Source organism: Callithrix jacchus, chromosome 3 (assembly GCF_049354715.1).
Source record: "Callithrix jacchus isolate 240 chromosome 3, calJac240_pri, whole genome shotgun sequence".
NCBI classification, from domain to species: Eukaryota; Metazoa; Chordata; class Mammalia; order Primates; family Cebidae; genus Callithrix; species Callithrix jacchus.
The window spans coordinates 90,452,120-90,477,901 of NC_133504.1; the positions used below are offsets into that span (position 1 = coordinate 90,452,120).

At 35.3% G+C, this 25,782-nt stretch overlaps 1 protein-coding gene and 1 long non-coding RNA gene across 2 annotated transcripts in view; one reads left to right on the forward strand and one right to left on the reverse strand.

Annotated features, from left to right (window-relative positions):
- Positions 1–25,782, forward strand: part of DKK2 (dickkopf Wnt signaling pathway inhibitor 2) — a 103,985-nt gene that overhangs the window by 58,077 nt on the left and 20,126 nt on the right. The window lies entirely within an intron of this gene.
- The window catches only part of LOC118152229 (uncharacterized), a 238,619-nt gene continuing 218,156 nt past the window's right edge, over positions 5,320–25,782 (reverse strand). Inside the window, exons 4-5 of the long non-coding RNA XR_004740749.3 lie at positions 8,450–8,613; positions 5,320–5,631 (exon numbers count right to left, since the gene is read on the reverse strand). This is a non-coding gene — a long non-coding RNA (uncharacterized LOC118152229). The remainder of the gene's footprint in view (positions 5,632–8,449; positions 8,614–25,782) is intronic.

Below are 25,782 nucleotides of genomic sequence, written 5' to 3' on the forward strand. Positions count from 1 at the left end.
GCCCATTAGTTGATGCAGTTTCTTCATAGTGTTGATAGTCTTTACAATTTGATATGTTTTTGCAGTGGCTGATACCAGCTGTTCCTTTCCATAGTTAGTTCCTCCTTCAGGAGCTCTTGTAAGGCAGGCATGGTGGTGACAAAATCTCTCAGCTTTTGCTTGTCTCTAAAGTATTTTATTTCTCCTTCACTTATGAAGCTTAGTTTGGCTGGATATAAGATTCTGGGTTGAAAATTCTTTTCTTCAAGAATGTTAAATATTGGCCCCCATTCTGACAATTATGTGTCTTGGGATTGCTCTCCTTAAGGAGTATCTTTGTGGTGTTCTCTGTATTTACTGAATTTGAATGTTGGCCTGTGTTGCTAGATTGAGGAAGTTCTCCTGGATAATATCCTAAAGAGTATTTTCCAACTTGGTTCCATTCTCTCTGTCACCTAAAGGTACACCAATCCAACATAGGTTTGGTCTTTCACACAGTCCCATATTTCTTGCAGGCTTTGTTTCATTTTATTCTTTTCTCTTTAATCTCATCTTCAATCTCTGATATCCTTTATTCCACTTGATTGATTTAGCTATTTAATAGTTGTATATGCTTCACGAGGTTCTCATGCTGTTTTTCAGCTCCATTGGGTCATTTATGTTCTTCTCTAAATTGGTTATTCTAGTTAGCAATTCCTCTAACTTTTTTTCCAAGTTCTTAGATTCCTTGTATTGGATCAGAACATGTTCTTTTAGCTCAGAGGAGTTTTGTTATTATCTACCGTCTGAAGCCTGCTTTTGTCAATTCAAACTCATTCTCCATCCAATTTTGTTTCCTTGCTGGCAAGGAGTTATTATCCTTTAGAGGAGTAGACGCATTCTGGTTTTTGGAATTTTCAGCATTTTTGCACTGGTTTTTCCTCATGTTGGTGGATTTATCTACCTTTGGTCTTTAATGTTGGTGAGCTTCAGCTGGGCTTTCTGTGTAGATGTCTTTTTTGTTTATGTTGATGCTATTCCTTTCTGTTTGTTAGTTTTCCCTCAAGGCCCTCTGCTGCAGGTCTGCTGAAGTTTGATGGAGGTCCACTCCAGACCCTATTTTTCTGGCATCACCTGCAGAGATGGCAGAATAGCAAAGATTGCTGCCTGTTCCTTCCTCTGGAACCTTCATCCCAGAGGGGCACCCACTATATATGCTTGCCAGAGCTCTCCTGTATGAGGTGTCTGTTAACCCATGCTGGGAGGTGTCTCCCAGTCAGGAGGCATGGGGGACCAACTTGAGGAAGCAGTCTTAACAGAGCTTGAGCACTGTCCTGGGAGATCTACTGTTCTCTTCAGAGCCAGTAGGCAGGAATGTTTAATTCTGCTGAAGCTACATCCACAGCCATCTCTTCCCTCAGGTGCTCTGTCCCAGGGAGATGGGAGTTTGATCTATAAGACCCTGACTGGGGCTGCTCCTTTTCTTTCAGAGATTCCCTGCCCAAAGAGGAGAAATCTAGAGAGGCAGTCAGGCTACAGTGACTCTGTGGTGCTGTGGTGGGCCCCACCCAGTTTAAACTTCCCAATGGCTTTGTTTACATCATGACAGGAAATCCACATACTGAAGCCTCAGTAATGGTGCATGCTCCTCCATCCACCAGGCTAGAGCATCCCAGGTCGCCTTCAGACTGCTGTGCTGGCAGCAAGAATTTCAAGCCAGTGGATCTTAGCTTGCTGGGCTCCATGGAGATCTGCTGAGCTAGGCCATTTGACTCCCTGACTTCAGGCCGCTTTCCAGATAAGTTCTGTCTTTTTGGCATTCCAAATACCACTAGGGTAAGAAAAAAAAACTCCTACAGCTAGCTCAGTGTCTGCCCAAATGACTGCCCCATTTTATGCTTGACACCCAGGCCCCTGGTGGTGTAGGCACCCAAAGGAATCTCCTGGTCTGCAGGTTGCAAAGACTGTGAGAAAAGCTTAGTATCTGGGCTGTAATGTACCATTCCTCAGGGTACAGTTCCTCCCAGCTTCCCTTAGCTAGGGGAGGGAGTTCCCTGTCCCATATTAATCTTAAATAAGAAAACATACAGAGTTTTTTTCTTTCAGAATTTACAAAACTCTGAAGTTCTATTACTAACTTCTCCATGGATGACAGGAGATTGAGAGGAGATATGGTGTTGAAGAATAAAAGGATTTGGCCATTCTTTATAAAGGAATTACGGCCTCCAGTTGTAGGATATTATATTCAAATATTTGAACCCACTACCTCATTAAATACTCAAAATGACCAAACAAGGTACATACTTCTTTGTTTGTTGGACAGAAAACGAACTGTAGGCTAACAAAGGTTAAATATAAATCTAGGATTTGAAGGTAAGCTCATCTAACTCAAAAAATCTGATTCTTTCTTCACATTGTTTCCATTCCCTGAGTTCTAATCAGACTACTTAGTATCATTTTTTTTCAAAGACAGGAAGAGTGTAGGAAGCATCCTGTCATCTTGTGCAAAATCATACTGTATCTTGGATTTTTAGCTGCCGCTAAGATTTAATAACTTTGGAGGGAAAAAACTGCAAGGTTTCCTCCTGTGTATCATAAATAGGCTACTCCATGGTAAATTACATACTCATGAGTTATCCTAGAAGGAGCCTCACATCACTCTGGGACAGTGTTGCTGACCATGGCCCAAACCATGAGGGCTTGCACGTGTTCAGGATCAGCTCTGTTAAGTGTGTGATGCTGTGCTATTCCCAGCCTTACTACTGACTTACTCAAACTTGCTGCACTCAGGCACAGATGCAGTTTCTGTCTTTTCTCATACATCACAGTATCCAGGTGTGTGTTTGTTTGTTTGCTCATCCATGACATTGAACCACCCAAGACTTTTATAAGTGGTAAAATAAAGTCATAAGGGGGCAATTCATAATACTAATCACTTTGAATAGTTTATTACCATAAATCTAAATTACCCATCCACAAACCTACACATAAAACTTCAAAAATTTCATTTTGATGTGCGTGTCATGGTTACTGCTATACCAATTTTTATTACAGAAAACTTTTCTCAAATAGTATCCTAGAAGAGCTCCGAAATAAAGTTTTAATTTAAATAGGACGATTGCTGTATAGCTAGACATGCTTATTTTGTTTTACTAGGTTTTGTTTCACTATCAATATCCTTTGAAATTCAGTACATTTGAGGCATTATTATTATTGATTTCAGCTTAGACTATATGGTTATATGTCTTTACTATCTACACATCTATATATTTACATATACTGATATATATCTATAGATATGTATGTGTATGTACATATATACACAGATATATGCATGTGTCTATCAATATGTCATCAAAAGTCACATGTAAATGTTTAGGCTCAATCTTCTAAACTTAACTATGCTTCATAACATTTCTGCATATTATATATTAACTATTATATCATGTATTATGTTTGCTTAGGCAAAGTAAAGCCAGTGGAAGATACATAATTTAACTCTTATTCAGCATTACATTAGGTAACTGTATGCAAATAAACTAGAAAATCTCGGAGAAATGGGTAAATTCCTGGACACATACACCCTCCCAAGACTACATACCACTGCTCAAGGAAATAAAAGATGACACAAACAGATGGAAAAAGCATTCCATGCTCATGGATAAGGAGAATCAATATCATGAAAATGGCTATACTGCCCAAAGTAATTTATGGATTTAATGCTATCCCCATCAAGCCACCATTGACTTTCTTCACAGAATTTGAAAGAGCTACTTTAAATCTCATATGGAACCAAAAAAGAGCCCATATAGCCAAGACAATCCTAAACAAAGAGAACAAAGGTGGAAGCATCATGCTACCTGACTTCAAACTATACTACAAGGCTACAGTAACCAAAACAGCATGGTACTGGTTCCAAAACAGATATGTAGACTAATAGAACAGAACAGAGGCTGCAGAAATAATGGCACACATCTACAGCCAACTAATTTTTGAAAAACCTGACAAAAACAAGCAATGAGGAAAAGATTTCCTATTTAATAAACGGTGTTGGGAATACTGGCTAGCCATATGCAGAAAAGTGAAACTGGACCTCTTCCTTACACCTTATACAAAAATTAATACCATTTGACCCAGCAATCCCATTACTGGGTATATACCCAAAGAATTATAAATCATTCTATTATAAAGAAATATGCACACATATGTTTACTGCAGCACTGTTCACAATAGCAAAGACTTGGGACCAATCCAAATGCCCATCAATGATAGACTGGATAAAGAAAATGTGGTGCATATACACCATGGAATATTATGCAGCTATAAAAAAGGATGAGTTCATGTCCTTTGCAGGGACATGGATGAAGCTGGAAACCATCATTCTGAGCAAACTAACACAGGAACAGAAACCAAACAGCACATGTTCTCACTCATAAGTGGGAGTTGAATAACAAGAATACCACATGGACACAGAAAGGGGAAAATCACACATCTGGGTCTGTCAAGTGGGGTGGGGGCAACATTAGGAGAAATACCTAATGTAGATGACAGGTTGATGGGTGCAACCAACCACCATGGCATGAATATACCTATGTAACAAACCTGCACATTCTGTACATGTATCCCAGAACTTAAATTATAAACAAAGATTAATATGACTTCATATGAAAAGAATACAATAGCTTCTCATACACGGGTACCCATGGCCTAAAGCTAGACACTGTTCTAAGAGCTTTATATATGTTATGTTTTGAATCTTTACATTAACAAATATCCTAACTGGTAAATTTTATTTCAAGCCCATTTGCTGATTATTGTTATAATGATGAGGAAAAATGTGCAACTTACTCATATTGGCTTTATAACAAAAAAGCAAGATCTCCAAGAATAAGATATAGCTTACCCTTCTTGCCTTTTAACAGCCCTTTATACTTAGGTTGTCAAACCACAGTAGTTGATTTTTTTTTTGAGATTTTCATTGTTAAACCTGAAAGATAATAACATTCTCGAGACTCTCTGCTTCGACTCAAGTACTAATCAAGAAGCTACATAGTAAAAATCTATCTAGGTAATAAATGGAGAAGCAAGATACTTGCTTTGTAATTAGTGAATAACCTGGATAAATTTGTTTCTGTAAATTGAATTTCTTTAGTATAAAATTTGCTTCTGTAAAGTTCATTTGTGTAAAATTATGGGTGGGGTGGGGAAGTGGTGAGGCAGGCGTAGATGGCACATAATTCTCTATGTTTCAGGCACAAGAAATTACAATAAATTATCCATGAAGCCATCAAATTGTATTCAATAGGTTGTACTGAAAACAGTATATTAGTAAAAGATTTATTATAGTATTACCAGGCTGAGGCCTTTATTTATCTGGACTTATTACTTAGCATCACAAATTAATGGACCCTTCATTACAATGGATTTTAAATACCAAAGAAAGTAGTGTCAGGTTGCTTCATCTGGATTATCTTCAGAGATGGAAAAAGAAAATAAGGAGGATGCCAACTGGGCCACCCACTGCAAAATGTGGGTGACCAAATGAGGCAACAGAACCTCTAATGAGTATTTACTCCGAAGGACTCTGCATGTAAACTACTTCCAGACTGATGTGGTGCCAAGCTTAGAGGATTAAGTCTTTCAATGGCTTTTGTTGATTAGCCGCCAAGGCATCTAGGAACAAAGGAGAGGTCTCATTATTAAACATATCAAGAATATTACTTTCAAACAAGAAGAATGCAGAGATCAAAGGACACTATAAAATAGATGGAAGACAGTAGAAATAAGTAATAGCAGCATCATTCATGCTCTGGATGTAGGGAGACTTTATTTAGTTAAAGCATTATTTTTCAGAAGACTTTAAAGCATCACTTAGCATTTCTGTGGTCTGGCCTACATTATAGGTAGTTGTGTACATGTCTTTGGTTTAGATGATCTGAGAGGCAGAGAATTCTCTGTTCTTTACCATTAGAGTGTCATTAATTTTAGTTATTTCCTCTTCTAGTACTAAGCAGAGTGTAGATATAAGCTGTTTAACAATTAGTTTTAAAATATATTAAATTGAATTATGTGGCTACTATTGTTAAAAATATAGAAAGGAACATAATATTATTTCCTTTTAAGACAGAAAACTCTGTAACACAAAGAAATTGCATTTCAAGAGGGAATGGCTCAGTATCACTTAGAAAGTTAATTTCTGGGTTAATCCTGACTCATAAATCCTGCATATCTCCAAAGTAACGCAAATGACAGAGTACATATGGAAAATTAAATTCTCTATATGTTTACCCAGAGGGAACACAAAGCAAGAAAACATTTGCACACTGTGACAAAAGTCAGTGCTAGAACAGAGTCAAGATGGCCACCCAAACAAATGTTTACTTCAGTAAAGCAAAGCAAAGCAAAACCTAATTTGGTGTTTTAAAAGTTTAAAACATAATAATAGTAGCTATTGGATTCTGTTTTTCTGTTTCCGAATGTTGATGTTTTGGAAACTTCACCTCTCTAGTCCTTCTCAAAGTATTTGATTGCATTTAATAGCAAGATATCTTAAGGAACACTTTCAAATGTGAATTGAAACTGGCCACCAGTTTTCCCCTCTTTAGGTCCAAGGTAACCATATGTGTTTTAAGTGTTGATCTGTACCATCTGGATTAAAGATTTTCCAGTGATCAGCAGTGCTAGTTTTGCTACAATGCTAACGTTCTGTGGGCTCAGTAGTCCTTGTACAATATAGCAGTTCACAAGTAAGACCACAGTAGTAATGAGACTGAATTTTGACCAAAACTGTAAATACCTATTGGGCCAATCATTTGAGAGGTTCTGTAATAGCAACAGGGATTGCCAATCAAGAGATTCTGATGATGAATGTGTCATGGAAAGGGTCATATAATCATCATAACATTGATAATGGTAATAATAATAGCTATTGCTGAATACTTGCTCTATGCTCAGTACTTTTCTGGGAATTTCACATATTTTATATGCCATTATCACTCTGAAGATATGGTGACATTTCATCTCACTGTATCTTTAGAGAGATAAGGGCAAAAATGCATAACTATAACTCTCTTCCAGATCCGCTGTGGCAGGCTTGAAGTTATGTATGCATTCAGAAAGTTTCTGCAGTGTTTATATAGCTCTTTAATTAAACAATCCCACCAGTGTCCGAAAATGTTCTCAGTTCTTTACATTAATTAATTTACTTAATCTTTATAATACCCTTGTGAAGTAGATAACAATATTGTCCCTATTTCATAAATGTAAAAACTCAGGCTAAATAATTATCAAAGGTAATACATCTCATAAGTGGTAGAACTGGAATTCCAATACAATCTACCTGGCTTAAGTTCCATCCAAGCTTGAAGTACATGTTCTGTTAAAAATAATGACAGTGATTGAGTTTTCATAAAGTTTTGTCCAATTCATATCACTGAAAATGTATGTATATTAAAAGTACCTCTCTTTTATTTCCCATCTAGGTCTATAGTTCTCCACATCTTTTGCTCCTGGAGTTGGAAAAGGCCCACAGATTTGAGCTGAGAGGAAGGTTAGAATGATGAAGGTATGGGTAGATAGCTGAGCTATTTAAACTCTTATAGATAGTTCTATTTTCTTTAGGGCTCCATCTCTTCCTTTCATCAGCCTTTTCCTATTGCTGCTACCAGTTAATTCCAGAGACCTTTTTGGTCTCTGCTCTCTTTAGTTTAGAAAGCAGTAGAATATTTCTTACACATAAAGCAAGCATTCAAAATAAACATCAAAAGCTTTCAAAGATTATAGGCCAGGGACAAAAAAAATTATAGAGGATTAAAAATATGTCAAAGAGGAAGAACATCACTCCTGTCCTTTTTTTTTTTTGAACACTGTCCTCTTTTCCATTTAAATACTACATTTTGTGCAAGTTACTTATTATTTTTCAGGGTAATTTTTTTTTTCTGTGTAATTGTGGAGTTGGCATGGGCTTTTCTGAATAGAGAGCTGGGAAGCATGGGAAGTGATACATTAACAGAGAAAACCATTATTACTACAGAGACAGTCCCCAGAAAAACAGTCGTGAATACAGAGAGGTGGGAGCATCTGGGATGAGCCCTGAGTATGAGATGGGAGAGGAGGGAGGAGAGGCGAGTGTGAGATGGGAGACAGGCAGAAGAGAGAGGGGCACCAAACTGGAGGTGAGAAGTCTGAGCAAAAGCAGAGAAAAGGAAGCCCAGCATCAATTCTGAGCAAAGATTGAGAAATGGCTTCTTTGAGGTCATTGATTCCTAAATTAGAAAAAAAACAACGCATAAATCAACTTCCTCCTCCAGGAACTTAGCACTTACTTCCAGAAAGAACTGGGGTGTACTTTTGTTCAAATGCTAAAATTTCGTCTTCAGTACTTTTATTTTACTTTCTGCATGCCTCTAAATTGGCCAGATATGTTTCTGTTATGCTTCTGTGAAATCCAAACTGGTAACACAGGAAAGGGAAGAAGAATATGACTGTATACCTTGAAGGAATGTCTTTCGGTCTTCTCTTGAGTTGAGGAGTCAATAATATTAGCTGCTTTCCTCTTGACCTGAAGGAACTGCAAGCAAAGCCAGTCCTTTAATTTTCTATCACCCTCATGTGCGACAACCACTTGGGAATCTTGCCAACACATTCAAAGCCAAACTGTCCAGAAAGCCATGTGGAAAACGAGGAATCAATTACTTCATTATGCAGTACATGTTATGCATAAATAGAATTCCTACTATCTGTTAGGCACACTGTTTCACAACAACTTAAAAGTAAATAGAATGTTTGCAATAATTTTAAGGATATATGAAGCGTAGTCTCCTTATTTTGACTCTTGGAATCCAATAAATTAAGACATTCCTAGTGGAAACACAGAAAAAGGACCATGTATACATACATGATATATCTGCACACACACACATTGACATGAATGTGTTAATATTCTGGAGAGAAGGCTTGTGTGAGAACTGGTTATATCACCTTAAGCAAGTTGATTATCCTGGGTTTATTGTCCCCATCTATAAAAGTGACAGTAACGACCAAAATGAGATTACCTGGGAAGCTTTGGAGAAAGTTTAAGGAGCCACAGTAGTAGATGGGGAGTTGATTTGACTCATCTCCAAGTCCTGTGCCTCTACTATGTCTCACTCTCTGATGTTTCCTTCCTTCTCCCTTTTATCTCTACCTACCTTCCTTCCTTCAATCATTTTTTGTCTCTTCTTTCCTCCCTCCCTCCATTCTTTCTTTCCTTCTTTCCTTCCTTCTTCCCTCTTCCCTCTCTTTTCTCCCTCCATTTTTCTTCATTTCTATTCCTCCCTTTCTCCCTCTCTTCCTTCTGCCCTTTGTTCTCCTCCCTTCCTTTTTTCCTTCCTTCCTGCCTTCCTCTCTCCATCTCCTCTTATGCACTTTCTACTTTTTTCCTTTGTTCCTTTGTTTTCTCCCTTCTTCCTTCCTTCCACCCCTCTACTCCCTCCTTAACCTGTCTCTCCCTTCCTTCCTTCTCCATTTGCTTCCCTTTATCCTCCCTTTCCCCTTCCTTCTTGACTTCCTTCCTTCTTTTCTTTCTTCCTCCATTCTCCCCTCCCTTCTTACTTTCTTCCTTTCCTCATTCCCTCTTTCCTCCCTCCCTCACTCCCTTCCTCCTTTCTTCCTTCTTTTTTCTAACAAATATTTACCAGCTGTATTAAGTATCATGCATTGTGTGCTAGGTACCAGATTTCACAAAACCCCCAGCAGTGAAGACACATCTGTGGCATAGGATGTCATCACCCTCCTAAAAATTTTTCCAGGGCAAAAGCTAATCTCTGGAACAGGCTGAGCATCCTCATCTCACACCATCCCTATCTTGCTCTCTTCCCTCTGGGGCTTCACCTTTTTTTCACCAGGCTGTCTCTAGCCACAGGGATTTGACACAGGCCTTTCCACTTTCTGGTACCTTTCCTCAGCTTGGCTCTAATTTCAGCTAGGTATCCTTCAGGTCTCAGCTGGAGTATCACATTTTTGGAAAAAATCTTTTCTGACTTTTGGTCTAGACCAGGTTCTTCCATTAGCAGTGTGCCACATTTACTCAGACTACTTATCTAAATTTGGTGGCTTTATTTTATTAATTGCTATCTATTTCACAAAACTTCAAGTAAGCCCCCAAAAGCAAATTTTGAGTATGTCTTCTCCCACCATTGTTACCCAGTGCCTGACGCGGTGCCTGGCCTATGATAAGTGCTCAATATTTATTGAATGAATGATTTAATCTATTGAAGATATTGATATCCTATTTACTAATAGGATTTGCAGTTACTCTGTAAATCTTTAAATACAGTTTTTCCTCCTTTAAACTTAAAAATTATAATTTGTTACTCCTATAATATACAAAAGGACTATAGTAATGAAAGTAATTGATATGATTTGGCTGTGTCTCCACCCAAATCTCATCTTGAACTGTAACTCCCACACTTCCCAAGTGTTGGAGGGACATGGTAAGAGGTGATTGAATTATGCACTGTTCTCTTGATAGTGAATGAGTCTCATGAGATTTGTTGGTCTCAAATATGAGAGTTTCTCTGCACAAGCTCTCTCTCATTGCCTGCTGCCTTCCATGTAATTCTTTGGAGAGAATTCCTCATAGTGACCTTTTTTTTACTTTATTATTAACCAGGAATCTATGGCTGAAATGCCTGTTAGTTCTGAGGCAGCCTCCAGAGAATTATGACTTCCAGGCTCTTCATTAAGATGCCTGTTGTTTAAAGAAAAGAGAACCCATAGGCTTATAATATGCTGTTTCAAATATGACTATTTGTGAACAATGGTCAAGACATTTAGTTTATTTTCTAATACATGATATTTAGATAAAAAACACAAATACATTCTTGGGAAAAGTGGAATGGTTGAAAATTTAGAAGAGATGGAAAGTTGATGAATATTATTATATATATTCCATTGTGTAAAATATATATAGGAATCAATTGATTGCACACTTGTCTGTAAACCTGAAGTCTGATTCCAAATTGGAAAACATTTATTATTCTTTAGTGAAAGAGTAGTACATCACAAAAGCCAACCATTTAGCTGAGTCAGAATTGTTGCATCAAATTATTAGTTGGTTATTCTGTGATTTCAATCATCTCATAAGCACAAATTAATTATCCCTGACTTAATACAAGCATCCAAGCCTAATTTAATTTGCAACCACTTACTTAAAATCCTTTACATTTTCCCAAATTATTTTTAAATCTTAAATTATGATAAGTGCCACTGGATTTTCCCTGAGCTTCAAGTACAACCAAAAACTACTCAGTAAAATTAATATTCTTTGTAATTAAACAGAAAGAATTCCATAAAAGGTAAAAAACAAATGAGGTTATAGATATTACATTTTTTGGTTGTATGTTCCAGATTTTATTGCTTTTTAAGTGAGCAGACCTGTGTAACTCTTGGCTTTGACATTTTTGAGAAACCTATTCCTGCCAAACCTTTAGAAATAACTCATCCAACTGATAAAAGATTATGTTGTCATAGTTTAAAGACAATGGCTAATATTAGCTGTCCCTCAAAATATAAAATATTTATTATCTGGATATTGACAAAATAGGTCAAAGACATATTTCGATTTTTTATCTTCTAAATTTCTATCCTTGGTGGTATTTAAATATCAAGAAACAAAATTTATAAGACATAGGCAAAGTAAGAAGCATATAGGGGTACAAGAAAAACATAGAAAGAAAAAGATAAGTAGATTTCTTATTTTACCTCTATTCTATTTGAAATCATGTAGGCTGAGTGATAATGAACACTGCACTGTACCATGGAAAGTTTCCAGAGAATCAGAATCAATCTCTCTCTCTCTCTCTCTCTCTCTCTCTCTCTCTCTCTCACACACACACACACACACACACACACACACACACACACACACACAGAGAGACAAATGCAACATAACAGAGAATACAGAAATAAACATACTTGACTTCAAATTATACTACAAAGCTATAGTAACCAAAAGCATGGTGCTGGCATAAAAGCAAACACATAGACAAATGCAACATAACAGAGAATACAGAAATAAATCCAGTTATTTACAGTAAAGGTGTCGAGAACATACATTGTGAAAAGGACAGTCTCTTCAATAAACGGTGCTGGGAAAACGATATACATATGCAGAAGAATGAAAACTACAGTTAGAATAAAATCTAGTGCTTGTTAGCACAATAAGGTGGTTATAGAAATGTACCCCATTTTCTTTATCAATTCATCTATTGTTGAACATGTTGAATCCCTACCTTGGTTATTATCAGTAATGCTGTAATAAACATGGGAGTTCAAATATCTCTTTTATACACAATTTTCTTTCTAGGGGGATATATATTCAGCAGTGGGATTGATGGATCATATAGTAGTCCTATTTTTAGATTTTGAGGCACCTCCAAACTGTTCTCCATAGTGGCTATAATAATTCACATTCCCACCAACAGTGTATGAGGGTTGCTCTCTCTCCACATCCTCACCAGCATCCATTATTGCCTGTCTTTTGGATAAGAGCCATTTTAATTGGGGTGAGATGATATGTCATTGTAGTTTTGATTTGCATTTCTCTGATAATTAGTAATGTGGAGCTTTATTTATATACCTATTGGCCATTTGTCTGTCTTCTTTTGAGAAATGTCTATTCACAACTTTTGCCTGTTTTTTTGTTTGTTTGTTTGTTTGTTTTTTGAGACAGAGTCTAGCTCTGTTGCCTAGGCTAGAGTGCAGTGGTGCCAGCTCAGCTCACTGAAACCTCCACCTCCTGGGTTCAAGCGATTCTCCTGCCTCAGCTTCCTGAGTAGCTGAGATTATAGGTGCCCACCACCATGACTCGCTAATTTTTAGTCGAGATGGGGTTTCACTGTGTTGGCCAGGTCTCAAACTCCTGATCCACCCACCTCAGCCTCCCAAAGTGATGGGCATGAGCCATTGTGCCTGGCCTTTTTTTTTTTTGAGAGAGACAGTTTTGCTCTTGTTACCCAAGCTGGAGTGCAGTTGCTCCATTTCAGCTTGGTGCAATCTCTGCCTCCCGATTTCAAGTGATTCCCCTGACTTACCCTCTTTTTAAATCTAATTATTTGTTTGTTTGTTTGTTTTTCTATTGAGTTTTTGGAGCTCCTTATATATCCTGGTTGTTTATCCTTGATCAGAGGTGTAGTTATGCTAATATTTTTATCCTATTCTATGCATAGTCTCTTCACTTTGTTGATTGTTTCCTTTGCTTTGCAGAAGCTTTTTACCTAGATGTGATCCCATTGATCTGTTTTGCTTTGGTTACCTGTGCTTTTGAGGTCTTATTCAAGGAATCTGTGCCCAGACAAATGTCCTGGAGTGTTTTCCCAATGTTTTCTTCCAGTAGTTTTATAGTTTCCGGTCTTAGATTGAAATCTTTAATCAAACTTAATTTGATTTTTATATATGGTGAGAGATGGGCATCTAGTTATATATATATATATATATATATACATATATGTATGTATAAAAACAGTTTTTCAAGCTCCATTTATTAAAGAGACTGTTCTTTCCTCAATATATGTTCTTAACACCATTATTAAAAATCATTTGGCTGTAATGTCTGGATTTATTTCTCTATTCTGTTGAATTGTCTGTGTGTCTGTTTTTATGCCAGTACTTTGCTGTTTCAGTTACTATAGCTTTGTAATATAATTTGAAGTCAGGTAATGTGATGCCTTCAACTTTGTTCTTTTGCTCAAGATTGCTTTGGCTATCTGGATCTCTTGTGGTCCATATAAATTTTAGATTTATTTTTCTGTTTCTGAAAGAATGTCATTAATAACTACCAAACTTTTTAAATGGTAATAAGTGAAAACAATATTTTGAAATCCATAATACATTATGTAATATGGACATATCTGTAATTTCTATTGTTGACAAAGCTACAGATACTGCTAAGAGCACTGTAATGATTGTATACATTCACAATTGAAGGACATATAGTTAGAAGTTAGTGAAAATAAAGATGTCCTCTTTTCCCAGTCCAGTTCAGAAACCTCTGGTTAAGACCAGTCAACTACTTGGTAAGAAAATTAATGATAGTTTGACAAGTTGAGACTTAAGGATTATCGGTGGATTTATGTTCTCAAGCTTTGCCCTGATGACAGGCTTATTAATAGTAGTAGCTAACACTTACAGCACTTAAGTGCCAGACGTTGTTCTAAGTGCTTTGCATATGTCATACTACATCATTCTCAGAAAAACTCTGAGTGTTAAGATTTTACAGATGCACAGAGAGGTGAGGTAACTTGCCCAAAGTCAACAGTTTTTTTTTGTGGTGGAGGAAGGAATCAAATAGTATAAAATCTTTTAACTGTATAATTGACTGCTGTTTTTTTTTTTTTTGTATTTGCCCAAGTCATGCAGCAAACAGTGGAAGTGCAAGATTATATGAGAAAATCTTTCTATTAGAAAAAGCTATGAAGCCTATTGTAAATATCTATAAATTTACAGAAAACATTTATTACTGTCTATCTGAATTACAAATGATTGTAACTAAATTGTTAATGTCAGAAGCACAAGAAAGAGAAAAACCATAAAACCATGTTTATGAAGAAAGTCTGTGATTTTAACTATTACCAGACTTTGTGTGTGTGTGTGTGTGTGTGTGTGTGCGTGCACACGTGTGCACCAGTGCAGGCTGTTGGTGGCTGCAAATTTAACAGTTTGAAATGTTTTATAAAGTCAAACATTTTAAAATTCATTGTTATATGGTTGTTTGTTGAAATTCTGTAACCACTTATGAAAATGATAAGGTTTTAAAAGTTCTAACTAGATTAAAAATTTAGGAAAATTAATATGGTGTTAAGACATGGCTACTATAGTTAAATACTAAATTTTTTCAACTCTAAAAATTTTTTGAAAGAGACAACACACAACATGTACCAACTTTTTAACAGGGTCTAAATACCTTTTTTCTAACAGATTTAATGAATTTAGGATTACAATTTTAGAACACATGGAAATTTTAACCTTTGATTTTCCAAATAAAGGGTGATGAGATTGCAAGTCTTCATTAACATTGTCAAGCCAAAATTAGTATTTAATATCAAGCATTCTCTTTTATCAAAATATTAAACTTCTAACAAATAGATGCATTTTTAAAAGCAATTCGACTTTTCATGTATTAACTGTAAAAAGAGACAACTTCAGATGAAAAGAGAGAAGAGAAAAATGAAATGCTTGGATTCTAAATATGTTTAATTTTAATGAATAATAAATATACAGTGACCATATAATTTAACTATTTTCCTCAAGTAGAGCCAGCATATGATGTAAGAATTAAAAAATCAGTTGAAAGAAAAAATGGAAAATACAGAGCAGCCCACTTCATTGATTTTTATAGTTTTATTTCTCATTATTGTTAAGAATGGCTTGGTAGAAAAAGAGAATTTAGTTTATTAATTATAAACATGCTAATTATAAATTATAATGAATGCAAGTGAAAGTTTATATATTTTATAACAATATAAATATATGAAATATCTTGAAATTTCAGGCAGCATGTCTTAGAGCCAGTGGACCATGCATTTAGTGAGACTAAATCATTATTGACAAAATGGATTTCTATTTTTTATTTTAACTTTAAATTTCAATAGCTTTAGGAGTTCAGTAGTTTTTGGTTATATGGATAAATTGTACAGTGGTAAAGTCTGGGATTTTTGTGCACCTGTCACCTGAGTAGTGTACATTGTTCCCAAAAGGCCGGTTTTCATCTTTTAGTCACTCTTCAGCTCCCCTCTTCTGGGTCTCCAGTATCTATTCTATCACTCTTTTGTGTACTCATGGCTTAGCTTCCACTTATAAGTGAGAACATGTGGTATTTGGCTTTAGATTCTTGAGTTACTTCACTTAGAATTGCAGCTTTTGGTTCCACTAAGTAGCTGCAAAAGACATTATTTCAGTCTTTTTCATGGCTCAGTAATATTTCATTTTATTTACATATGTATGTGTGTGTGTGTGTGTGTGTGTGTATATATATATCTCATTTTCTTTCTCTGCTCATCAGCTGATGGACACTTAGGTTGACTCCATATCTTTACAATTGTGAATTGAGTGTCAATAAAGAATAAAATAAAATGGATATCTAGATATCCAGTATAAAATGGATATGTAAATATCATAGTTTTTTTTCTTTGCATAACTAGTTTTATACAGTTCGCAACTCTCATGTCAGCCTTTATGGCACTGAGCAAATTGTTTTAAAAATTGATATGTTGAACAAACTCTGAAAGGATATTTTAAAAATTTCTTAAACTTCTTTGTGTACGAGCTTAACTGAGTATTTATACACCTGAAAGAAGGAAAGGCAACTAGGTTTCACTAGGGGCAAAAGTACTTGGTGAATGAATGCATGAATGAATGATTAAATGAGTGAGGAGTGAACTTTTGCTAACTATAATTTTTTTAATATATTTTATTTTTCTAAACATATTGTTATGGATTGTATTATATTCCATATTTTAAAAATTTAAAGCTTTGAAATTCCCATTAAAATCATACCATTCTGTTCCAGAAATGAAGTTACTAATTAGACTTTTATAAATCGTGAGTCTAGGTCACACTTAATCTGTATATTCTCTTAGGAAATATTTGAAAAAATAGACATAAAGAACCAAGTGGACTTCCCAGATAAAAGATTTAAATGAAAGGGAAAGGAGTAACTTCCTTGGGTTGAGTACAGCAAGCCAACTATTTGTTAATGGCATGGAAGACCAATTTTCTAAGAATGAGATCAATCAGGAACATAAACTTATATAAGGCAACCAGGCGCTCATAAAAATAGCTTAATAAAATGATATTTGTGATGTGGAGATGTGGGATATTTCATTCCTAATCTACCAGAAAAACCCTTTTATATGTTTGGAATATTTTCTCTACAGGCAAATAAAATCTGTGTTTAGACATCTTGTGATTTTGGAAAATAAAATACAGTAATTGAGCAAGTATTTTTGGTTTTCTAAAATATTGTCTGCTCGATATAATCAATTTTTAAGAAAAGAAATTTAAACATATGTATGTATTTAATGCCTTTCATCTTTTATATTCATGTATTAACCTTCCTTATAATTTTGTTTTTTATTTAAGGAATGGAGAGAACACTAAGAAAACTGAATCTGTCAGGAATGAGGGCAATTGGTTGAACTGGACATCAAAAATTTGAAGCAGCTATGTCTAAGTGCCTAATTTTTGCCCTCCTTGATTAATTAAAATTTTTTGTTTTGTTTTGTTTTTGAGACAGAGTTTTGCTCTTGTTTTCTAGGCTAGAGTTCAACAGCACAATATCAGCTCACTGCCATCTCTGCCTCCCAGGTTCAGGTGATTCTCCTGCCTCAGCCTGCTGAGTAGCTGGGATTACAGGCACCTGCCACTATGGCTGGCCAACTCTCTGTATTTTTATTAGAGAGGAGGTTTCACCACATAGGCCAGGCTGGTCTTGAACTCCTGACCTCAAGTGATCCACCTGCCTCGGCCTCCCAAAGTGGTGGGATTACAGGCATAAGCTGCCGTGCCCAACTGGTTAATTAAGATTTTACTAATTATATTCTTCAAAAATATTGCTTGGCATGCCTCCATAAATGCAGACTTACTTCACAGTGCTACAATATAGTTCAGTAGGATTATAATTTAATTTATATCCACAATGGGGCAACCCCTGTACATTGTTCAGAAATGATTACAGGCATGAGCCACCACACCCAGCTGCTTAATTAAGATTTTCCCAACTATATCCTTCAAAAATATTGCTTGTCATGCCTCCATAAATTTAGACATACTTCAGACTGTCTACCATATATTCAGTACAGTAGGATTATAACTTAGTTTATATATAAAGTGGTGGAGGAAGTATAACATGAATGGACAGTAATCATGACAATATTATGCTTGTTTCTGGAATATAGGTGCAAATCTTGTAAATTAAAGGTAATTTGTATAATCCAGGCATATTCTCATAGATCTGAGGTTTGCATCTATTTTGGATTAATGCTTTTAGAAAAGATTCACTAATATTTATACTTGAGTTTGGGATAGACTTTTTAATTAATAATGCTCCCAACAAAGATGAAGATAGTAAAGCAGTCCCTTCCAAGACCCTCTAATATAATCTATAGATATAATATACTTCTAATACATGTTATCATGCATCAATTATTTCTTTTGTAGGTCATAGAAATTGCAAAAAAAGTATTTTGAAATCCAGACAATTCTAAATAAATTCGCAATTATTTTACTTTAATAGACATGGTCAGCTAAGTTTTTTAAAGAATTATTGCTCTTTTTAAAAATGCTAGTGGAGAATCATCTTAACAAATATGGACTATATTCTGTTAATTCTTAGATTGTATTATCATTAGTATTTGGAATTACTGTATGTATTCAGTAACTATCCACTGATCTGTGTACCAGAAACTGTATCAGGTGGACATACAAATAGGGATAGTTAACACCTTAGTTGCCCTTAGGGAAATTCTAAACAAACAGCTATACTAAAACGAGATTAATGTACCAGTAAAGGTAAAAGAGTTCAGAGGAGTGGGGCTGAGAGCTCTATTTCTCGGCTGGAGTGCAGGAAGAGGGCATGAAATAGAGGACTTCACAGAAGGGTAATATTCACTTAAAATCTTTACTGGACTATGTCATAACTTAAATGTTGGATTTCTGTTTTTAATCAGTATCCTATCATGATATTTTTTTTATTTCTTCTCTTTGTGTTTCTGATTATGTTCAATAAAACCAGTTGGTATATCTAGATTTAATTGCAATTTTGCCAAAGGCTTCGATGACCCATCACATATTTGTTGATCTTTACTGAAAAACAATTTGATTCTTCTTTTGTATTGCTGGTGTGAAAAGGAAGATTGTGGTGGTCATGGGTGATGTGTTGATGTGTGTTGGGTGTAATTCCATAGGGGGAAAGCAATTAGCCAACAGACATACTATGGTGTGGCAGTTCCTCTGCCAATCCTAAAATGCCCCAAACGCCTGGTCTAACAATTGGATCCAGCAAAAAGTCTGTTTGCCAAATGTTACCTTACATTATTTTCAGAGAGTGTTAGCTATAGAGCTGGTTTACCTTTTCAACTTCTAAAGAATAGGTAGAAAAATATGGATAAGAAAGAGGCAAAAGGGCCATTTAACCTTCCGGCTTTGGGAGGGCATAAGTATAATATTAAAAGAAAAAATAAAAGCCCATTCAATTTCCAGTAACTTGTTATTTTTAAGATTATTAACATTAAAATATAGTACATTATATCTTGTTCATTATTGCTTGATTTGTGAATAAATTTCCATTGAGAAGACATGTGAAGTTGTTGTGTTACACAATCCTCAAGGCTCTCCAACTGAAGCAAAGCAATGTTATTAATTATGAATATGTGAGGTCATTATTCACAATGGGGCAACCCCTGTACACTGTTTAGAAATGTTTCCATTCCAGTTCCTACAGATATAGCCTTCTGTTTGACACTGATAGTGTTTTCGGTATATCATGAACTGCCAAAGACCTGCTTTTCTCTATCACATAAAAATGATTATTTCTAAAATCTGCTTTAGGATGTCATTTAAAATAATGGAGTTGTACATTAAAGAATACATTGTATCTTGATTAACATTCAATATAATAGTCATCTCTTTTTCCTCTCTTATTTCCTAGGATAAAAACAATTTAGATAGTCTAAATGAAAAATTAAGGAAGTGATCATAAAATTACATCAAGTAAGAATCAATAAACAAAACAAGAATTCAAAACTTTGAAGTTCATATGCACAATACTAGAACGTTTCAATAATTGCTTGCCTTTTAAATATAGTTTCCAAAAGTGTAGAGGGTACAGTGGTGACATTGGCTACATCTGAGAGAGGAGACAACTTTCCATCGTGCAGGTTATTTTCTATTCTGGAGTTGATATATAAATCAATGAGAAATAACTTTTAAAAATATTTTGTACTTTAAATAAATATCATCTGACTACTTAATGACATAGTAAATAGCAGTTGTTATTACACTCATTGTGTATTTGTGGGAAACTGAGGGTTGGCCAATAATTTGCAAGAAATGATCCTCATGCTCCATCTAAGACCTGGATATTCCTCACCACCTTGCACAGCAGGACTTTTTACCATCAGAAAATTAGATATCAAGTGCTTAATATGACTTGACTAGAATTATAAAGTAAATGAATAGAAATTTGAATGCTTAAATATTTAATTTTGTTTCCTGAAAGTTACAGGATTGGGCTGCAAGATCTATAAGCTCTATGTCCCATAATTCTGTGACTCTGAAATGTCAGAAGGAAGCTAAAGTGCTCCATTTCTGAAGGGGAACATTCTGAATCCCACAGATTGTCTCAAATGGACACAGAAAAAAGTAATCTCTCAGTAGCTGGGGAGGTTTGAGGAGTGGGTAGAAAGAGTAGGAAATCTCAAAGCTTTCCCTTTTCATCTACAGAGTGAAACAACTGATCTGTAACCTTGAAAGTTGTCAAAATGGAATTGATCCTGCAAGTGGTAATGGTTAAACCCTTCTCTGTACCCCCCCGCCGCCACCTCATATCTTTTTTATTTTCTTAAACACTTTGTTCTTTTTATGTAGAGCAGAACTGCTGGAAAGGTATGAACAGAGTTTACAGCAGAAGGGTGTTCAAGCCACTTTTTAGTTTGTGCTATAAATGAACTTTTGTCTGTTTTATTTCTGTAAAGAAAGATGAAGTCCAATCCCCCACCCTGGAGTAGTGAATGCATAGTGATCGGGAGGGCCAGCACTATAATGCTGGTTGCCCCGGTAACAACATCTCAAATCTTAAACTAACATCTGGAGTTCTTAAGTTTAACAGCTGGTGTCTACAGAAAAATTTGAACAAGGAGTTGAAACACAAATGGGAATACCACAAAATATATGTGGTTACCTAGGAGGAATACCAAGAAATAACCTGAGCTAAAGCAGGAAATCAGATGCAAGTTGCAAAAGATAGAACTATATCAGATATTCAAAAATATGGATGAAAGAGAATGTTGTCCCTAAAAAAATACAATGAAAGTACTTTAAGTTTTGTATTAGTTTTGATAAGCTTATTGATCAATATATGAGGGGAAGATGAAAGATTAAATTTTAAAGAATTTATACTAACAAAAACTGGAAATGCTAACAGAAATGACAAACATGATTACCAGTTCAGCCTCCTGACCATTCATGATAAGGTGTTTGATGATCAGAAAATGTGCAGATCTTTTCCTAGAAGTAGTTGACCAATGACTTTTAATTTCTTATTTCTATACATTAAATCAAACATACTACCATTCTATTTTAAGACTTGGAAACTATTTTTATTTTTGAGAAGGCTGCTTTTACGTTATGGACTTATCGAATATGTATTGACATTAAAATAACAGTCATTTGTAACCATGACCTTAATATAAATAAATAATTTTGTCATAAATATAACATTATTTTGAAGGAGATAGGATTTGATTAATTATGAAAAGTGGTAAATAGAGAGGCATAGTGAAGGTTCTTAACGTTCATCTCTTTGAAGTTGGAAAATTCAAGCTGCCAATTCCTATGGTTAAAAAATGTTCTACTATACCTACTCTCATGGTAGGTGATATCAGTATAGCTGAAATAAAAATAGGTTCTTTTCTATAAGGAAATTTACTAAAGCTAAGAGGGTACTTTTTTTGGAGTCTAAGATATAATCACAGCACTAAATAAAACCTCTGGACTTACAAGAGTCTAAGAGGTACTAAGTAGATCTACTGGAAAGAACTATAAAAACTGGATAGGATAGAAAGGGAATTAGATTTTTGCTTTTTATAGGGAAGAACAGTTTAGCAATCCCTTTTAAAAATGGAATGGACAGCCCCTTGAAGTCATGATTTCCCCATTCACTAGAGTCAAGTTAGATGGCCACATGTCAAAATGCAGAGTTAAAAATCATATTGAGTTGGCCAGCCGCGGTGGCTCAAGCCTATAATCCCAGCACTTTGGGAGGCTGAGGTGGGTAGATCACGAAGTCAAAAGATCGAGACCATCCTGGTAAACATGGTGAAACCCCGTCTCTACTAAAATATACAAAAAAAAAATCATATTGAGTTAAACAACTGCTAAGTTCACATCCAAATCCAAGATTCTTCAGTTTTGTTGTTGTTTAGTCAATACCACACCGAACAGGCAGTCGTTTTCAAATATGTGTTTGTGTTTTATGACATTTAACAAAATAAGCAAATTAACTACATTACTTTCCATTTAATACAAATGGTTTTCAAATGATAGACATATCTATTATATTTTCTTAGGAGCTAATTTTGGAGAAAATTTTAAAACACTAAATATTTGAAAAGAATAATTAAGCCCCTGATTCCCACCACTTAGAACTAAGAGCTATTAACGCTTTTGCATACTTGCTTTAAAAAAATAAAATGTTAAAGTTTAACATGTTTACCTTTATTGTCAAGAATGCTCTGCCACCCACACATAGTTCCACGCCTATGGTGTCTATCATTCTACTCTCTACCTCCATGAGATCAATGTTTTTAGCTCTCATTTGTGAGTGGGAATACACAAATTTTGTCTTTCTGTGTCTGGCTTATTTCACTTAATATAAAGACCTCCATTTCCACTGCAAATGACATGGTTTCATTTTTTTTTTAATGGATGAATAGTATTCCATTGTGTACATATGCCACATATTCTTTATCCATTCATTCACTGATGGATACATAGGTTGACTCTATGTTTTTGCTATTGTGAATAGGGCTGCAGTAAGCCTGTGAATTCAGGTATCTTTTTGATATACTGATTTATTTTCTTTTAAATAAATACCCAATAGTGGGATTGCTGGATTGTATGGTATTTTTTTTTTTAGAAATCTGCATACTCTTTTCCATAGAGGTTGTACTAATTTGCATTCCCATTCTCTCTTTCTCTATATAGAGAGCATATATATATATTTTATATATATCTTTTGATTAAACATGGGTGTGCATTTCTGTTTGGTGTCATAAGAGACAGGTAAATTTGATATGTTTGTACACTGAAAAAAGTGTGTCAATAAAAATAAATAATCTATATTTAGAGGGAAACATGGATGAATCAAAAAATGATGCTGTGTAAAAAATAAATAAATAAATAAAAACTAAACTTCAAAACCACCAAACTAATAGAACAATAATTAAAGTCAGAATATGGTAGACGTGGGGCTGGTAATTTATGGGAGGAAGCACAAAGGAGGTTTCTAGGGGGATCATCAGTGTTTTATTTCTTTACTTAAGTTATGATTTCATGGGTATTTTAACTTTGTGGAAAATTTAGCACTGTGTACACTTATAGATTATGTATTTTTATATGCATATTATAATTTGAATAAAGTGCTAAATAATTTAAGGAAATAATTCAGGCAATGAGGTAAACTTTTACAAGAAAAAAATAATTGGAGTAAGAATCTTTGGGGACTAAAAGAGAAAGAGTGCTCAGCCCTCAGCCCAAGAATGCTGGCATGTAGGAACAACAGTGGGAAGATGAGCATGGCTGGAGCAGGGTGAGCCATTGGGTGAGTAGTAAGAAAGAACCTACAAGCACTAGCAGACAGAAAGAGCTTGGGTGTTCATGCTGAGTGAGATGCAAAGTCAGTGGGTGGGTTTTAGCAAGTGAACTGACATGATGGGATTTCCGTTTCCACAGGCACACTAGGGCTGCTGTGGAATAAAATGGTGTAGAAGAATGCTGGGATGGAGGGGCAGGGTGGATGTCTTGAAATAGAGTGGGAGCAATGCACACGTTGAGCAGGCTGAATTCTAAAAATACTTTGAAGTTGGAGCTGATTGGATTCGCTAATGGACTAAGTTGGGAGTAAGAAAAATTCAGAATTGCTCCAAGGTTTTGTGGTCCGAGCAACTGCTTTTATAGACTTTGCATTTACTGAGATGGGAAAGACTATTGTGAAAAAGAAATAGAATAGCATTTAGAATATTTTTTGAAGACGTCTAAAGAAATCCTTCCTTACCTAAAAAATTTTATAAAACATATGTATCTACTGAGACCTTCTTGACATTCCAGTTTGTAACTGATTGTGAATCCGTCATACAACGCAAGACAAGTTTTACACTCTCTGGAAACGTTCACACAGGAGCCATTGTTTGTATTTTTCTTAACATAGAGGATGGCACAGAGAAAACAGTCAACATTACTTACTATTATCAGCATTTTTTAAATAATGCTGGACTGTGTTAACAATGTTGATGCTATTTCGTATTTAACAAATGTTCTGTCTAGATGTTTGGTTTGTTTCTAACGTATGGACACAACAAAAGGAGGTCATGTCATAGAATTTCTGTAATGCTAAAGAAAAATAGATTAATGAAAAACAGAATAGCTCTAGGACTATAGTAAGTTTTTCATTAATTGCAAGAGATAACGTGTTAAAAACAAAACAAAAACTGACTACTTAAAGCTGATTTCCTTCATTCCATATATAAGGAAACAGAAGCCCACAAATGTTAAGTGATATGTGTAAAGCCTACACACAAATTGATGGTAGAGTCAGGACTTGAACTTAAAATTCTGCCTCTCAGTCAGTGACTTTCGCTACAGAATATTCTCTATTTTGCTTAAATCCAGACATCATTTGTATAATGATTCTGTATGTGTACAAGCAACTGCTTTTACATGCATAAGTAGTACAAGGTTTTTATTCCCCTCCCTCATTCTTTGTGCTTTTATTTGATGAATGGGCAAAAGATAAATAAAAATCATACCATTGTGACCAGAACTGCCATCTTTTTACCCAATCTGTGTTTTAACATGCCCTCCAGGTGATTCTGATGCATGCTAAAATTTGAGAACCTCTGATCTGGTAGAGAATTTAAAATTATAAAAACTGGGTTCTGTTTCTATCTCTAACACTCACTAACCGTATATTTGACAGTCTCTGTGTAGTCTCCCTCATGGGCAAAACGGAGGGTAAAACAGAGTCAAAATAGCCACCCACCCACAGAGAAGAGATCTAGAAATGTGTGAGTAATTCAAGTCACCTGGTACTATGGGCTCTGCAGGTGTTTGTAACAGAAACCCTTCACTGGAAAATGTTTTCCTGGTGTTGCATTTAGTCCCAGTGTCATTGCATAAAGAAGGAAATCTCAGACATCAAAGGAAGAAAGAAGATTAAAGGATCCCAGCACTTTAGAAACAAGACATTGCCAGCTCTACTGTTGACTCTCCTGCAATGCTCCACCTTACCCAACCTCAAACTAAGTGACCAGGAGGGCACACACAGATCTGGTAGGCAGATGTGTTGGCTATTTTACAGAACGTCATTTATACACATGTCTACACATAGGAAAGTAGGAAAGGGCAAAGAAAATAGCTTTTGGTTGATGCTAAAACATTAGCATCAACTTAAGCAGAGATCCAAAAGAGAAGGGGAAGTCCCAGGCACTTCAATACATTAAGATGACTTTTTAATGCATTTAGACTAGGACAATGTCATGCAACCTGACTTGGCTAGTGATTAACCTATGTATAAAGCCCTGTCTATGAAGTAAATCTTATAAATTCTGTACATTTGGAAGTACTTCAAATAATAGCAAAAGAAGCCCTCTTACCTTTGATCTTCAGTAAACTAATTCATTAGACAAACATTTAATGACTAATATATGCCAGGCACTGTGTCAGACCCATGATAGGAGATACTTTTGGTTCTGGCCTACAAACTTGATAGTTTATCAGTTTCTTCAGATGTAGTATAAGAGATACTAAATTTGCTAGTTAATTAAAAGGATCTTTATGTATTTCTAATATACA